Source organism: Pseudophryne corroboree, chromosome 11 (assembly GCF_028390025.1).
Source record: "Pseudophryne corroboree isolate aPseCor3 chromosome 11, aPseCor3.hap2, whole genome shotgun sequence".
NCBI lineage: Eukaryota > Metazoa > Chordata > Amphibia > Anura > Myobatrachidae > Pseudophryne > Pseudophryne corroboree.
In genome coordinates, this window is record NC_086454.1 from 94,619,359 (window position 1) to 94,636,364 (window position 17,006).

At 52.5% G+C, this 17,006-nt stretch overlaps 1 protein-coding gene across 10 annotated transcripts in view; it reads left to right on the forward strand.

Moving 5' to 3' along the window:
- The first annotated feature begins 2,284 nt into the window (after nucleotides 1-2,284).
- Nucleotides 2,285-17,006, forward strand: part of CELF1 (CUGBP Elav-like family member 1) — a 105,228-nt gene continuing 90,506 nt past the window's right edge. For 9 of the 10 annotated variants that reach the window (XM_063944579.1, XM_063944570.1, XM_063944573.1 and 6 more), the window contains exons 1-2: nucleotides 2,285-2,391; nucleotides 9,808-9,880. The gene's annotated coding sequence lies outside the window, so the exon portion shown is untranslated. Of the gene's footprint in view, nucleotides 2,474-9,807; nucleotides 9,881-17,006 lie in introns of all 10 variants that reach the window. The other variant, XM_063944571.1, reaches the window with a different exon arrangement.

The window sequence follows — 17,006 nt, forward strand, 5'->3', positions numbered from 1 at the left end:
AGGCTGCTCACCTGTTTCTCTAACACCTTTGTAAATTATAAGTTGATGATGTAAGTCTTATGCAAACCTAATTTTTTTTAAGCCTGTGGGGCATGTTTTCTGTAACCCATGAATATAATAAAAGTGCACAATGACACAAAAGAGCGCACAAACGTGTAATATATGAGCCATCCCTAAATTTAAATGCTCCCTTTATCCACACATCCATGGAACATATAGCTCTCTAGGGGGAAAATGTCTTGATTTCCCCTTTGACTGAAGGCTATGGATGGTCACTTAACACTGCAGTCTACCAAGGTTTTTCTGAGGTCCTAAATCTTTCCCCATTAAAGATTTTTCAAAGCAGCTCAGGACATGGAACTTGAGACCACATCACAACCCAACAATCATTTGCCACAAAACATCCAAAATGATGCGACCAGTCAGAAATGCCCAGTGGACGGCTGCTGGAAGATAATCTTCCAGCAAGCGCCAATCTCAGGGACCTCCTGGCCCCTCTGTATCCTTGTTCCCACCCCAGTGCCTGCCGTGCAGTTGATAACTGCTGCATATAGGAGCAGTCACCGGGGAGAAGTAATACCCCTTTTACACTCACAGTGAAAGGTCATTCCCGGGAATGTGTCCCGGTATATTTGCCGGGACACATTCCCGGGAATGACCCTTTCACATTAGCGGGCCGACCATATTGCCGGGTCGGTGACATCACCGCTGACTCTAGCGGAGGCGGTGCTTGGAGATAATCTTCTCCAAGCACCGCCTCCTCCTATGCAGAGAACGGGTGCCGGGTTGCCTTGACCCGGTATACCCGTTCACACTGCACAGCTTCCCGGGACGGTCCCGGATTCAACCCAGGTCTCGACCCGGGAAATTGTCCCTGTACCCATTCACACTCACAAAAATTCCGGGATGATGCGCGTTCACGTGCAATATCCCGGGATTTTTCTGCGAGTGTAAAAGGGGTATAAATGAAGCAGCCACCAGCCTCCAAGTGGGTATCCGGTCTCTAGGTCGACCACACTCAGGTTGACAATGTCTAGGTCGACCACTATTGGTCGACAGTAAGTAGGTCGACATGGTTTCTAGGTCGACATGACAGAAGTTCGACATGAGTTTTTCACATTTTTTTCATTTTTTTTTACTTTTTCATGCTTTATGATCCACGTGTACTACAATTGGGAACGGTAACCTGTGCCAAGCACAGCGAGGCACCTTGCCTGAAGTTCGCTCGCCATACGAGGGTACGCGGTGCACTAATTGAGGTTCCCGGTCACTCCATGGATAAAACACCTAATAAAAAACAACCTCCTGTCGAACTTTTGGCATGTTGACCTAGAAACCATGTCGACCAATAGTGGTCGACCTAGACACTGTCGACCTAAGTGTGGTCGACCCTATGATCCACACCCTCCCAGTGTATATTTGGTGGCTGCAGGTAAGAGCAGCCGCTGTGAACATGGAAATCTGCGATGCTGCGATGTTCTCATCATCGATGATCAGATATATCGCCTCCTGGTATGTTGTGGGGTTATTGTCAACAAAATTGTGTTTAAAATAGATATTATTAAGCTAATTCAATCATAGCTAAAATAAGATTTCTGAGCGGTTTTCAGAAAAAAATATTAGCCAGTTAAGCGGTTATAGGCATTTAGCCTTAATTAATTGCCTCCTCTATAGTAATATACTGGCATATCCCCCGGAATATGAAAACGGTTACGTCATAGCCCCCAGACTCGGGTTAGGGGGCACACTGGCCCTGTAAAATCATAGCATAGGCCCACAGTATCAATGTATCACTGTCATGGAGGCACAGACCAGCAGCTACCAGAACTACCCATCTGGGGGGTAAAGGGGCAATACAATCGCTGGCAGAGTGACATTATTTCTGTGCATTTGGGGCACATCAAATATTGGCATCCCTGGCACCTGCCTAAATTCAGCTAATAGCAGCACAGGCCCTGCAAGGAAGCCTGTCCATGCTCAGAGCAGTCTCTAAGCATACAGCAGTCCTGAGGAACTACAAGTCCCAGTATGACCTGCTCAAGTCTGTAATACCCCAGCAGCTATGTTTTCCATAGTGACTTAGCTATTGCATAACCATAAGGGAGAGTGACATATGTGTGTACTGAGCACAGCAGCTAGCCCATGCACTGATATAGCAGACTCCTCAGTGCCAATCACTCAGGTCGCTGCTGCTGCAGCGGTGAGTCCCCAAACCAGCAGTAGCCAATGACTGATACACCCCCTGCCCTGGGTCCGGCCCATTATTGGTCGCCTCATACTGCCCCCCACTCCCCCCCGAGACCGCCTGGTGGATCCGTCCGGAAGTGCCGCCATTTTGGATTCTCTGCGCGTAGAGACGGAGAGAGGAGCGTGACCCGGAGACCGCGAGTGGTAAGTGGGGGAGTCGCGGCCGGGCGCCGGGTCCTCTCCTGACCCCGCAGAGCGGCGAGGCCTCACCGTGAGCTCTGCCGCGGTATGTTACCCTCCTCCTGGGTAACGGGATCCCGGCCGGCGCCCCACCCCTCCGACCCGGACAGACGCCCGACGGGCCTAGCCTGGCTCTGTCGATCACGGAGCTCAGTGCTGCCCAGCTGGCGCCTACCTCCACTGCCCGGGCCTTCGGCCTAGTTCACCCCAGGGACACGGCCACTCCCTGAGCCCTGGAGTTCTGTTCTTCGCCACCCCCAGCCTGGCCCGGGCTGAGCATGGCGGCGCCTCCGTCCTGTATCCCGGGAATATAACGGCACTCCCCCCTCATTCCCGGGCCTTTCCAGCTACACAGCCGCTGCTCTGTGTATATGGGTGAGCGGGGATCTGCCTGCTTTGTGTATATGGGTGAGCGGGGATCTGCCTGCTCTGTGTATATGGGTGAGCGGGGATCTGCCTGCTCTGTGTATATGGGTGAGCGGGGATCTGCCTGCTCTGTGTATATGGGTGAGCGGGGATCTGCCTGCTCTGTGTATATGGGTGAGCGGGGATCTGCCTGCTCTGTGTATATGGGTGAGCGGGGATCTGCCTGCTCTGTGTATATGGGTGAGCGGGGATCTGCCTGCTCTGTGTATATGGGTGAGCGGGGATCTGCCTGCTCTGTGTATATGGGTGAGCGGGGATCTGCCTGCTCTGTGTATATGGGTGAGCGGGGATCTGCCTGCTCTGTGTATATGGGTGAGCGGGGATCTGCCTGCTCTGTGTATATGGGCGAGCGGGGATCTGCCTGCTCTGTGTATATGGGCGAGCGGGGATCTGCCTGCTCTGTGTATATGGGCGAGCGGGGATGGGGATCTGCCTGCTCTGTGTATATGGGCGAGCGGGGATCTGCCTGCTCTGTGTATATGGGCGAGGGGGGATCTGCCTGCTCTGTGTATATGGGGGGGATCTGCCAGCTCTGTGTATATGGGGGGGGGGGATCTGCCTGCTCTGCGTATATATGGGTGGGAGGGAATTTGCCTGCTCTGTGTATATTTGGGGGGGGGGGGGGGGGTCTGCCTGCTCTGTGTATATATGTGGGGGGAGGAAATCTGCCTGCTCTGTATATATATATGGGAGGGGTGGGATCTGTCTGCTCTGTGTATATGGGGGGGAAGGATCTACCTGCTCTGTGTATATGGGGGGGGGGGGGTCGGGATCTGCCTGCTGTGTATGTGGGTGAGCGGGGATCTGCCTGCTGTGTATGTGGGTGAGCGGGGATCTGCCTGCTGTGTATGTGGGTGAGCGGGGATCTGCCTGCTCTGTGTATGTGGGTGAGCGGGGATCTGCCTGCTCTGTGTATATGGGTGAGCGGGGATCTGCCTGCTCTGTGTATATGGGTGAGCGGGGATCTGCCTGCTCTGTGTATATGGGCGAGGGGGGGATCTGCCTGCTCTGTGTATATGGGCGAGGGGGGGATCTGCCTGCTCTGTGTATATGGGCGAGGGGGGGATCTGCCTGCTCTGTGTATATGGGCGAGGGGGGGATCTGCCTGCTCTGTGTATATGGGCGAGGGGGGGATCTGCCTGCTCTGTGTATATGGGCGAGGGGGGGATCTGCCTGCTCTGTGTATATGGGCGAGGGGGGGATCTGCCTGCTCTGTGTATATGGGCGAGGGGGGGATCTGCCTGCTCTGTGTATATGGGCGAGGGGGGGATCTGCCTGCTCTGTGTATATGGGCGAGGGGGGGATCTGCCTGCTCTGTGTATATGGGCGAGGGGGGGATCTGCCTGCTCTGTGTATATGGGCGAGGGGGGGATCTGCCTGCTCTGTGTATATGGGCGAGGGGGGGATCTGCCTGCTCTGTGTATATGGGCGAGGGGGGGATCTGCCTGCTCTGTGTATATGGGCGAGGGGGGGATCTGCCTGCTCTGTGTATATGGGCGAGGGGGGGATCTGCCTGCTCTGTGTATATGGGCGAGGGGGGGGATCTGCCTGCTCTGTGTATATGGGCGAGGGGGGGGATCTGCCTGCTCTGTGTATATGGGCGAGGGGGGTTCTGCCTGCTCTGTGTATATGGGCGAGGGGGGGATCTGCCTGCTCTGTGTATATGGGCGAGGGGGGGATCTGCCTGCTCTGTGTATATGGGCGAGGGGGGGATCTGCCTGCTCTGTGTATATGGGCGAGGGGGGGATCTGCCTGCTCTGTGTATATGGGCGAGGGGGGGATCTGCCTGCTCTGTGTATATGGGCGAGGGGGGGATCTGCCTGCTGTGTATATGGGCGAGGGGGATCTGCCTGCTCTGTGTATATGAGGGGGATCTGCCAGCTCTGCGTATATGGGGGGGGGGGGGGAATCTGCCTGCTCTGTCTATATTTGGGGGGGGGGGGGGGGGGTCTGCCTGCTCTGTGTATATGTGTGAGGGGGGGGGCAGGAAATCTGCCTGCTCTGTATATATATGGGAGGGGCGGGATCTGTCTGCTCTGTGTATATGGGGGGGGGGGGAGGATCTGCCTGCTCTGTGTATATGGGGGGGGGGGGGGAATCGGGATCTGCCTGCTCTGTGTATGTGGGTGAGAGGGGATCTGCCTGCTCTGTGTATGTGGAGGGGGGGGGGGGATTATGTGTGGGGGGGATTCTGCCTGCTATGTGTGTGTGTGGGGGATTCTGCCTGCTGTGTGGGGGTAGGGGGGGGGGGGGGTTCTGCCTACTATGTGTGTGTGGGGGGATTCTGCCTGCTATGTGAGGGGTGGGATTCTGCCTGCTTTTTGTATGTGGGTGAGGGGGGGGGGGGGATTTTGCCTTCTCTGTGTGTGGGGGTGGGGGTTCTGCCTGCTCTGTGTATGGGGGGGGGAATCTGTCTGCTCTGTGTATATGGGGGGGGGGGGGGAGAGGATCTACCTGCTGTGTATATGGGGGGGGGGGGGGGGATCGGGATCTGCCCGCTCTGTGTATGTGGGTGAGAGGGGATCTGCCTGCTCTGTGTATGTGGGTGAGGAGGGGGGGGGGATTATGTGTGTGTGGGGGGGATTCTGCCTGCTATGTGTGTGTGTGGGGGGGATTCTGCCTGCTGTGTGGGGGTAGGGGGGGGGGGGGTCTGCCTACTATGTGTGTGTGGGGGGATTCTGCCTGCTATGTGAGGGGGGGGGATTCTGCCTGCTTTTTGTATGTGGGTGAGGGGGGGGGGATTTTGCCTTCTCTGTGTGTGGGGGTGGGGGTTCTGCCTGCTCTGTGTATGGGGGGGGGATCTGCCTGCTCTGTGCATGTGGGTGAGGGGGGGGGGGATCTGCCTGCTCTGTGCATGTGGGTGAGGGGGGGATCTGCCTGCTCTGTGCATGTGGGTGAGGGAGGGGGATCTGCCTGCTCTGTATGCGGGTGAGGGGGGATCTGCCTGCTCTGTGTATGCGGGTGAGGGGTGGATCTGTCTGCTCTATGTATGCCGAGGGGGGGGGGGGGGGGGAGATCTGCTTGCTTTGTGTATGCGGGTGAGGGGGCGGGATCTGCCTGCTCTGTGTGTGAGGGGGGGATCTGCCTGCTCTGTGGGTGAGAGGGGGGATCTGCCTGCTCTGTGTATGTGGGTGAGGGGGGGGGGCGGGGATCTGCCTGCTCTGTGGGTGAGGGGGGGATCTGCCTGCTCTGTGTATGCGGGGGAAGGGGGGGGGGATCTGCCTGCTCTGTGTGTGAGGGGGGATCTGCCTGCTCTGTGTGTGAGGGGGGGGGATCTGCTTGCTCTGTGTATGTGTGTGAGAGGGGGGATCTGCCTGCTCTGTGTATGGGGGGGGGGGGGGGTTCTGCCTGCTCTGTACATGTGGGCGAGGGAGGGGGGGTCTGCCTGCTCTGTGCATGTGGGTGAGGGGGGGGGGGATCTGCCTGCTATGTGAGTGAGGGAGGGGGATCTGCCTGCTCTGTGTATGTGGGTGAGGGGGGGATCTGCCTGCTCTGTGTATGCGGGTGAGGGGGGGATCTGCCTGCTCTGTGTATACGGGTAAGGGGGGGTAAGATCTGCTTGCTCTGTGTATGCGGGTGAGGGGGGGGGGCAGGATCTGCCTGCTCTGTGTGTGAGGGGGGGGGGGGGTATCTGCCTGCTCTGTGTGTGAGGGGGGGGGGGGTATCTGCCTGCTCTGTGTATGTGGGTGGGGGGGGGGGATCTGCCTGCTCTGTGTATGTGGGTGAGAGGGGGGATCTGCCTGCTCTGTGTATGTGGGTGAGAGGGGGGATCTGCCTGCTCTGTGTATGTGGGTGAGGGGGGGGGGGGGGGGAAATCTGCCTGCTCTGTGTATGCGGGTGAGGGCGGGGGGGTCTGCCTGCTCTGTGTATGTGGGTTGGGGTGGGTCTGTCTGCTCTGTGGGTGAGGGGGGGGGGGGGGGGGGGGAATCTGCCTGCTCTGTGTATGTGGGTGAGGGGATCTGCTCGCTGTGGGTGAGGGGGGGGGATCTGCCTGCTCTGTGGGTGAGGGGCGGGGGGATCTGCCTGCTCTGTGTATGTGGGGGGGGGGGGGGATCTGCCTGCTCTGTGTATGTAGGTGAGAGTGGGGGGGAATCTGCCTGCTCTGTGTATGTGGGTGAGGGGGGGGGGGGGATCTGCCTGCTCTGTGTATGTGGGTGAGGGCCCCCCCCCCCCCCCCCCCTCACTCACATACACAGAGCAGGGGGGGATCTGCCTGCTCTGTGTATGTGGGTGAGGGGGGGGGGGTTTCTGCCTGCTCTGTGTATGTGGGTGCGGGGGGGATCTGCCTGCTCTGTGGGTGAGGGGGGGGGGGGGATCTGCCTGCTCTGTGTATGTGGGTGAGGGGGGGAGGATCTGCTTGCGCCGTGTTTGTGGGTGAGGGGGGGGGGAATCTGCCTGCTCTGTGTATGTGGGTGGTGGGGAAATCTGCCTGCTCTGTGTATGTGGGTGGTGGTGGGGGGAATCTGCCTGCTCTGTGGATGAGGGGGAGGGGGGGGGGGTTTGTTGGTGTAGGAATTTGCATGCTCTGTATTTGGATGCTCTGTTTATGTGTATTGGGGGTGATCTATGTTTGTGATTGGATGCGGGGGTGCTGCCCTCCTTGTGCATATAGGGGAATCGCTGCAATTTTTCGCCCGTTTTTTAATTCGACCGTCGAATTCAACATATTCAATAAAAAACGGATTCGACAGTCCCGCTGTCGAAAAACGGCCGATTTGTCGGATTTTGATTAGACTTGTAAAAATGTAAAAAAAATATGGTAAAAACCCCGAAAAAAAATTGCGTGGGTTCCCCCCTCCTAAGCATAACCAGCCTCGGGCTCTTCGAGCCGGTCCTGATTCTAAAAATCCGGGGAAAAAACTGACAGGGGATCCCCCGTATTTTTAAAACCAGCACCGGGCTCTGCGCCTGGTGCTGGTGCAAAAAATACGGGGGACAAAAAGCGTAGGGGTCCCCCGTATTTTTTACACCAGCATCGGCTCCACTAGCTGGACAGATAATGCCACAGCCGGGGGTCACTTGTATACAGCGCCCTGCGGCCGTGTCATTAAATATCCAACTAGTCACCCCTGGCCGGGGTACCCTGGGGGAGTGGGGACCCCTTCAATCAAGGGGTCCCCCCCAGCCACCCAAGGGCCAGGGGTGAAGCCCGAGGCTGTCTCCCCCCCCCCCCCCCCCAAGGGCTGCGGATGGGGGGCTGATAGCCTTGAGTAAAATGATAGAATATTGGGTTTTCCAGAAGAACTACAGGTCCCAGCAAGCCTCCCCCACAAGCTGGTACTTGGAGAACCACAAGTACCAGCATGCGGGTGGAAAAACGGGCCCGCTGGTACCTGTAGTTCTACTGGAAAAAAAAACCCAAATAAAAACAGGAGACACACACCGTGAAAGTAAAACTTTATTTCATACATGCCGACACATACATACTTACCTATGTTGACCCGCCGACTGCCACGTCTCCTGATCCGACGATCCTGGGTACCTGTGAATAAAATTATACTCACCTGATCCAGTGTCCTGTGATTTGTAATCCACGTACTTGGCAAAACAAAAAAACGAATACCTGGACCACACGGACTGAAAGGGGTCCCATGTTTACACATGGGACCCCTTTCCCCGAATGCAGAGACCCCCCGTGACTGCTGTCACAGAAAGGTCCCTTCAGCCAATCAGGAAGCGCCACTTCGGGGGGGATTCTGCTTGCTCTGTGTATATGGATGAGGGGGGTGGGATTCTGCCTGCTCTGTGTATATGGATGAGGGGGGTGGGTTTCTGCCTGCTCTGTGTATATGGATGAGGGGGGTGGGTTTCTGCCTGCTCTGTGTATATGGATGAGGGGGGTGGGATTCTGCCTGCTCTGTGTATATGGATGAGGGGGGTGGGATTCTGCCTGCTCTGTGTATGTGGATTGGAGGGGTTCACTACGATATGCCGGGCTCCCGGCGACCAGCAAACCGGCGCCGGGAGCCCGACCGCCGGCTTACCGACAGTGTGGTGAGCGCAAATGAGCCCCTTGCGGGCTCGCTGCGCTCGCCACGCCACGGGCACGGTGGCGCGCTGTGCGCGCCACACTATTTTATTCTCCCTCCAGGGGGGTCGTGGACCCCCACGAGGGAGAATAAGTGTCGGTATGCCGGCGGTTGGGCTCCCGGCGCCGGTATGCTGGTCGCCGGGAGCCCGACCGCCGGCATACTGAAGACCACCCGGATTGGAGGTATTCTGCCTGGTCTGTGTATATGAATTCTGCCTGCTCTGTTTATTTGTATTGGGGGGGATCTATGTTTGTAATTGGGGACGGGCGGCTGCCTGCCTTGTGCATATAGACTGCTAGGTGGGTTGATGGGAGTTAGCCTGCCTGCTCTGTGTTTGTGGATGTGGTGCTTTACAAATTAATGAAAAAATGTGACCAGTTCGGAAGCAGATATGGTTTCCTACTGTTTTTTGCTATACCTGGGCTAGCACTCTCTGTGTGTGTATAGATAGCAAACCTGTTTGCTTGATCTCCTCCCTGTTAGGGATACAACTATATCTGCCTTTGCCACTGGGGAAAGCCTGGTTGTCCCTTAACCTTCTTACTTTCCAGAGCTTGGTCAGAACAGTCTGTCTGTACTATCTGATCAGGGCTAAATGAGGCAGCCCTGTCTATTTGGTGACTACTTTATTTTGGTTATGTCATGAGGAGCCCACCTTCCTTTCATACATATGGAAGACTAAACCCTGTCTGAGTCTCCTCTGTTGCCACTTCTGTTTATATTTGAAGTGTAGTCTCCGGAGACCAGCCCTCATGATCTCTTTGTACCTGCCTATGATTCCATTAGAACACGTCTGCTCTGAGTATCCGGACCATTAAAATGTCCCTGTAAACGTAGAACGTTTTTTTTCCTGTTGATGTTCTCTATCCAGTTTGTTTTTTGTCTTTACAAATTGATAAATCCCTGTTTTTGAACTTTCTAGGCACAATTTTGAATATCAGGGTCTCCAGAACTCCGGCCACTAGCAGTCCTTTGAAAGTTCAGAGAACGTCAATGTAAGTATTTTTGTTAATACCACCCATATTTACGGTATTGCTTGTGTTTTCATTACTATTAAAGTAGTTGTCCATTCGTGGGATAATGCCTTTTACAGACTGCAACCCCATCAATGTCATTAATGTTTAGTAAGGGAAATGGTTACACGCTCCCTTACCAGGACTTAAAATTCTAATGTTGCACCTGATTGTACAGGCGATGGAGTTAATATAGTCAGGTGGTGTTGTCATTCTGAAGCCTCACGTCCAAGCTGATTTGACTCTTCTGTGTCTTGGAACCTTTCAGCCATGTGATTATGTTCAGATTCCCAGGTAACGGACATCCTAGGACAGGCCTGGTCAACCTGTGGCTCTCCAGCTGTTGTGAAACTACAATTCCCAACATGCCCTCGTACAGTTTTGCAATTAGGAAATGCTAAAATTGTGGAAGGGCATGCTGGGATGTGTAGTTTCACAGCAGCTGGCGTGCCACAGGTTGGCCAGGCCTGTCCTAGGAGAATAACCAAGGTGCTACATGGGACGGGGGGGGGGGGGGGGGGGGGATTGTCAGGTAATATAGTGACTATAGAATGTATGACACTTACACATGTTCTGTACCATTTGAGAACCATATATTAAGCATATGAATTCGCTACAATTTAAGCCATGAGCAACTTCATAATTTACAAATATTTCATTGCACATTCCAAAAAACTAAACAGTGAAACAGGTATAGATTACTTTTTCCCTTTGAGTGTTTTTTTTTTTTACTAAGGACAAAACAAAGACAATCTCAAATGCTAATTGGTAAATTTAATGCCAAAGCTCTTTGCATGCTTAGGGGGGAATTCAAATGTTATTGCACCCCGGATCTCCTGTCTAAAGTGACGGGAGATCACGGGGTGATATGGAAATGCCCTCACTTATCGTGCAGATCGTGCCCATTACACTCTGATGTAGGCGGTTTGGGCGCCCAACCGGGTCTCTTTATGCGCATTACAGCTCGCTACCCCTGGGGGTAGTGAGCTGAAATTAACTTGTCACAATCGTCGGCAGCAACATTAGAATAGCTGCGGGCAGGGTGGGGGGGGTTGGTAACATTTTAATCTGGCCCTTAGAGGTTACATAATGTTAGGTCAAGTCGGTTTTCGTTGTCAGCCCACACATTACATTCACATTTGTGTATAACTGCTTTTCTCTATCGTCCTAGTGGATGCTGGGGTTCCTGAAAGGACCATGGGGAATAGCGGCTCCGCAGGAGACAGGGCACAAAAAGTAAAGCTTTTCCAGATCAGGTGGTGTGCACTGGCTCCTCCCCCTATGACCCTCCTCCAGACTCCAGTTAGATTTTTGTGCCCGGCCGAGAAGGGTGCAATCTAGGTGGCTCTCCTAAAGAGCTGCTTAGAGAAAGTTTAGCTTAGGTTTTTTATTTTACAGTGAGTCCTGCTGGCAACAGGATCACTGCAACGAGGGACTGAGGGGAGAAGAAGTGAACTCACCTGCGTGCAGGATGGATTGGCTTCTTGGCTACTGGACATTAGCTCCAGAGGGACGATCACAGGTACAGCCTGGATGGTCACCGGAGCCGCGCCGCCGGCCCCCTTGCAGATGCTGAAGTTAGAAGAGGTCCAGAATCGGCGGCTGAAGACTCTGACAGTCTTCTAAAGGTAGCGCACAGCACTGCAGCTGTGCGCCATTTTCCTCTCAGCACACTTCACACGCTGTCACTGAGGGTGCAGGGCGCTGGGGGGGGGCGCCCTGGGAGGCAAATGTAAACCTATATACTGGCTAAAAATACCTCACATATAGCCCCCAGAGGCTATATGGAGATATTTAACCCCTGCCAAACTTCACTAAAGAGCGGGAGACGAGCCCGCCGTAAAAGGGGCGGGGCCTATCTCCTCAGCACACAGCGCCATTTTTTCTCTCACAGAAAGGCTGGAGAGAAGGCTCCCAGGCTCTCCCCTGCACTGCACTACAGAAACAGGGTTTAAACAGAGAGGGGGGGCACAAATTGGCGATATAAATATATATATAAAGATGCTATTAGGGAGAAACACTTATATAAGGTTGTCCCTATGTAATTATAGCGTTTTTTGGTGTGTGCTGGCAAACTCTCCCTCTGTCTCTCCAAAGGGCTAGTGGGGTCCTGTCCTCTGTCAGAGCATTCCAGGTGTGTGTGCTGTGTGTCGGTACGTGTGTGTCGACATGTATGAGGACGATGCTGGAGGAGGCGGAGAAATTGCCTGTAATGGTGATGTCACTCTCTAGGGAGTCGACACCGGAATGGATGGCTTATTTAGGGAATTACGTGAGAATGTCAACACGCTGCAAGGTCGGTTGACGACATGAGACGGCCGACAAACAATTAGTAACGGTCCAGGCGTCTCAGAAACACCGTCAGGGTTTTTTTATAAAAAACGCCCATTTACCTCAGTCGGTCGACACAGACACAGACACGGACACTGAATCCAGTGTCGACGGTGAATAAACAAACGTATTCCTCATTAGGGCCACACGTTAAGGGCAATGAAGGAGCTGTTACATATTTCTGATACTACAAGTACCACAAAAAAGGGTATTATGTGGAAGTGAAAAAACTACCTGTAGTTTTTCCTGAATCAGATAAAATAAAATGAAGTGTGTGATGATGCGTGGGTTTACCCCGATAGCAAATATTGGCGTTATACCTTTTCCCGCCAGAAGTTAGGGCGCGTTGGGAAACACCCATTAGGGTGGATAAGGCCCTCACACGCTTATCAAGTGGCGTTACCGTCTCCAAATACGGCCGCCCTCAAGGAGCCAGCTGATAGGCAGCTGGAAAAATATCCTAAAAAGTATATACACACAGACGGTGGTTATACTGCGACCAGCGATCGCCATCAGCCTGGAGATGCAGTGCTGGGTTGGCTTGGTCGAATTCCCTGACTAAAAATATTTTATTGATATAGAGCATTTAATAGGATGCATTCTATATATATGTATGCGAGATGCACAGAGGGATATTTGCACTCTGGCATCAAGATAAGTGCGTTGTCCATATCTCCCAGAAGATGTCATGGACACGACAGTGGTCAGGTGATACAGATCCCATACGGCACATGGAAGTATTGCCGTATAAAGGGAAGGAGTTATTTGGGGTCGGTCCGTCGGACCTGGGGGCCACGGCCACAGCTGGGAAATCCAACCTTTTTACCCCAAGTTACATCTCAGCAGAAAAAGACACTGTCTTTTCAGCCTCAATCCTTCCGTTCCCATGTGGGCAAGCGGGCAAAAGGCCAGTCATATCTGCCCAGACATAGAGGAAAGGGAAGTAGACTGCAGCAGGCAGCCCCTTCCCAGGAAAAGAAGCCCTCCACCAGTGGGGGGGTAGTCTCAAGAGTCTCAGCGCGCAGTGGGATCACTCGCAAGTTGACCCCTAGATCATACAAGTATTATCCCAGGGGTACAGATTGGAGAGTCGAGACATTTTTTCCTCGCAGGTTCCTGAAGCCTGCTTTACCAACGGCTCCCTCCGACAAGGAGGCAGTATTGGGAAAAAATTCACAAGCTGTATTTCCAGCAGGTGATAATCAAAGTACCCCTCCTACAACAAGGAAAAGGGTATTAGTCCTCCACACTATATTGTGGTACTGAAGCCAGACGGCTTGGTGAGACATAGTCTAAATCTGAAATCTTTGAACACTTACATAAAAAGGTTCAAATCAAGATGGAGTCACTCAGAGCAGTGATAGAGAACCGGAAAAAAGGGGACTATATGGTGTCCCTGGACATCAAGGATTACCTCCATGTCCAAATCTGCCCTTCTCAACAAGGGTACCTCTGGTTCGTGATACAGAACTGTCAATATCAGTTTCAGACGCTGCCGTTGAATTATCCACGGCACCCCGGGCCTTTACCAAGGTAATGGCCGAAAAGATGATTCTTAAAAGAAGAAAGGCATCTAAATTATCCCTTACTTGGACGATATCCTGAAAGGGACAAGTTTCCAGAGAACAGTTGGAGGTCGGAAAAGAACTATCTAAAGTAGTTCTACGACAGCACGAGTGGATTCTAAATATTCCAAAAATCGCAGCTGTTTTCCGATGATACGTCTGCTGTTCCTAGGAATGATTCTGGGCATAGTCCAGAAAGAGGTATTTCTCCTGGAGGGGAAAGCCAGGGAGTTATCCGACCTAGTCAGAAACCTCCTAAATCCAGGCCAAGTATCAGTGCATCAATGCACAGGAGTCCTGGGAAAAATGGTGGCTTCTTACGAAGCGATTCCATTCGGCAGATCTCACGCAAAAACTTTTCAGGGGGATTTGCTGGACGAATGGTCCGGATCGCATTTTCAGATGCATCAGCGGATAACCCTGTCTCCAAGGACAAGGGTGTCTCTTCTGTGGGGGCTGCAGAGTGCTCATCTTCTAGAGGGCAGCACATTCAGCATTCAGGACTGTGTTCTGGTGACCACGGATGCCAGCCTGAGAGGCTGGGGAACAGTCACACAAGGAAGAAATTTCCAAGGAAGTGTGGTCAAGTCTGGAGATTTCTCTCCACATGAATATACTGGAGCTAAGGGCAATTTACGATGCTCTGAGCCTAGGAAGACCTCTGCTTCAAAGTCAACCGGTGCTGATCCAGTAGGACATCATCATGGCAGTCGCCCACGTAAACAGACGGGGCGGCACAAGAAGCAGGAGGGCAATGACAGCAAGGATTCTTCGCTGGGCGAAAGATCATGTGATAACACTGTCAGCAGTGTTCATTCCGGGAGTGGACAACTAGGAAGATTTCCTCACCATAAATGAATTCCACCCGGAAAAGTGGGAACTTCATCTGGAAGTTTCCACATGTTTGTAAACCGTTGGGAAAGACCAAAGGTGGTTATGATGGTGTCCCACATGAAGCGCCAGGTCTAGAGACCCTCAGGCAATAGCTGGGACGCTCTGGTAACACCGTGGGTGTACCAGTCGGTGTATGTGTTCCCTCCTCTGCCTTTCATACCCAGTGTATGGAGAATGATAGGAAGGAGAGGAGTGAGAACTATACTCGTGGTTCCGGTTTGGGCCAAGAAGAACTTGGTACCCGGAACTTCAAGAGATACTAGAAAGGATCTTGATTCAGCAAGAATCATGTCTGTTCCATGACTTACCGCAGCTGCGTTGACGCCAGGGCGGGTGAACGCCGGATCCTAAGGGAAAAAGGCATTCCGGAAGAGGTCATCCCTACCCTGGTCAGAGCCAGGAAGGAGGTGACCGCACAACATTATCACCGCTTAGGTGAAAATATGTTCCATGGTGTGAGGCCAGGAAGGCTCCACGGAAGAATTTCAACTAGGTTAATTCCTACATTTCCTGCAAGCAGGAGTGTATATGGGTCTCAAATTGGGGTCCATTAAGGTTCAAATTTCGACCGGTCGATTTTCTTCCTGAAAAAAAAAAAATTGGTTTCAGTTCCTGAAGTCCAGAAGTTGTTAAGGGAGTACTGCATATACAACCCCTTTTTGATGTCTCCAGTGGCACTGGGCGATCTCAACGTAGTTTGGGATTCCTAAAATCACATTGTTTTAAACAACTCAAATCTGTGGATTTGATATATCTCACATGGAAAGTGACCATGCTGTTGGTCCTGGCCTCGGCCAGGCGAGTGTCAGAATTGGCGGCTTTATCTCACAAAGCCATATCTGATTGTCCATTCGGACAGAGCAAAGCTGTGGACTCGTCCCCAGTTTCTCCCTAAGGTGGTGTCAGCGTTTCACCTGAACCAGCTTATTGTGGTGCCTGCGGCTACTAGGGACTTGGAGGACTCCAAGTTGCTGGATGTTGTCAGGGCCCTGAAAATATAGTTTCCAGGTCGGCTGGAGTCAGGAAATCTGACTTGCTGTTTATCCTGTATGCACCCAACAAGCTGGGTGCTCCTGCTTCTAAGCAGACTATTGCTCGTTGGATTTGTAGTACAATTCAGCTTGCACATTCTGTGGCAGGCTTGCCACAGCAAAAAATATGTAAATGCCCATTCCACAAGGAAGGTGGGCTCATCTTGGGCGGCTGCCCGAGGGGTCTCGGCATTACAACTCTGCCGAGCAGCTACGTGGTCGGGGGAGAACACGTTTGTAAAATTTTACAAATTTGATACCCTGGCAAAAGAGGACCTGGAGTTCTCTCATTCGGTGCTGCAGAGTCATCCGCACTCTCCCGCCCGTTTGGGAGCTTTGGTATAATCCCCATGGTCCTTTCAGGAACCCCAGCATCCACTAGGACGATAGAGAAAATAAGAATTTACTTACCGATAATTCTATTTCTCGGAGTCCGTAGTGGATGCTGGGCGCCCATCCCAAGTGCGGATTATTCTGCAATACTTGTACATAGTTATTGTTACAAAAATCGGGTTATTGTTGTAGGAAGCCGTCTTTCAGAGGCTCCTTTTGTTATCATACTGTTAACTGGGTTTAGATCACAAGTTGTACGGTGTGATTGGTGTGGCTGGTATGAGTCTTACCCGGGATTCAAAATCCTCCCTTATTGTGTACGCTCGTCCGGGCACAGTACCTAACTGGAGTCTGGAGGAGGGTCATAGGGGGAGGAGCCAGTGCACACCACCTGATCTGGAAAAGCTTTACTTTTTGTGCCCTGTCTCCTGCGGAGCCGCTATTCCCCATGGTCCTTTCAGGAACCCCAGCATCCACTACGGACTCCGAGAAATAGAATTATCGGTAAGTAAATTCTTATTATACAATCAGCTGCTACCTATAATTTTATAGAATGTGCTTGATAAATGTCACTTCAGTACTATTTGGTTGCCACTCCACTGTTTTCACTACTTCAGTACATTTCGCCCCCATGGTCTGTATTGTAGTACTTATTAAAAGCTTTTTATTACTGCGTTGAAATCCATACAGTGCAGCTGCATATAGGCTACTGATCTATTGCAATTGGAACTTGTAGATCAGGTCCTACTAGGTAGACCGTTATTTCACAAACCTAAAGCAAAGATGTGTTGTACAGTTTGTTGGATTTGTGTCATTCCATCTTCATCTGTTCATCGATGTGTCTAGGTTATTCAACTGAGGGTGTCCGAATGCCTACAGAGGCAGTAGTTGGGGAGATGTATCCAAACTTCTACAGACAAGTGGAGCAGTTGCCCAATCGGCTTCTACTCAACG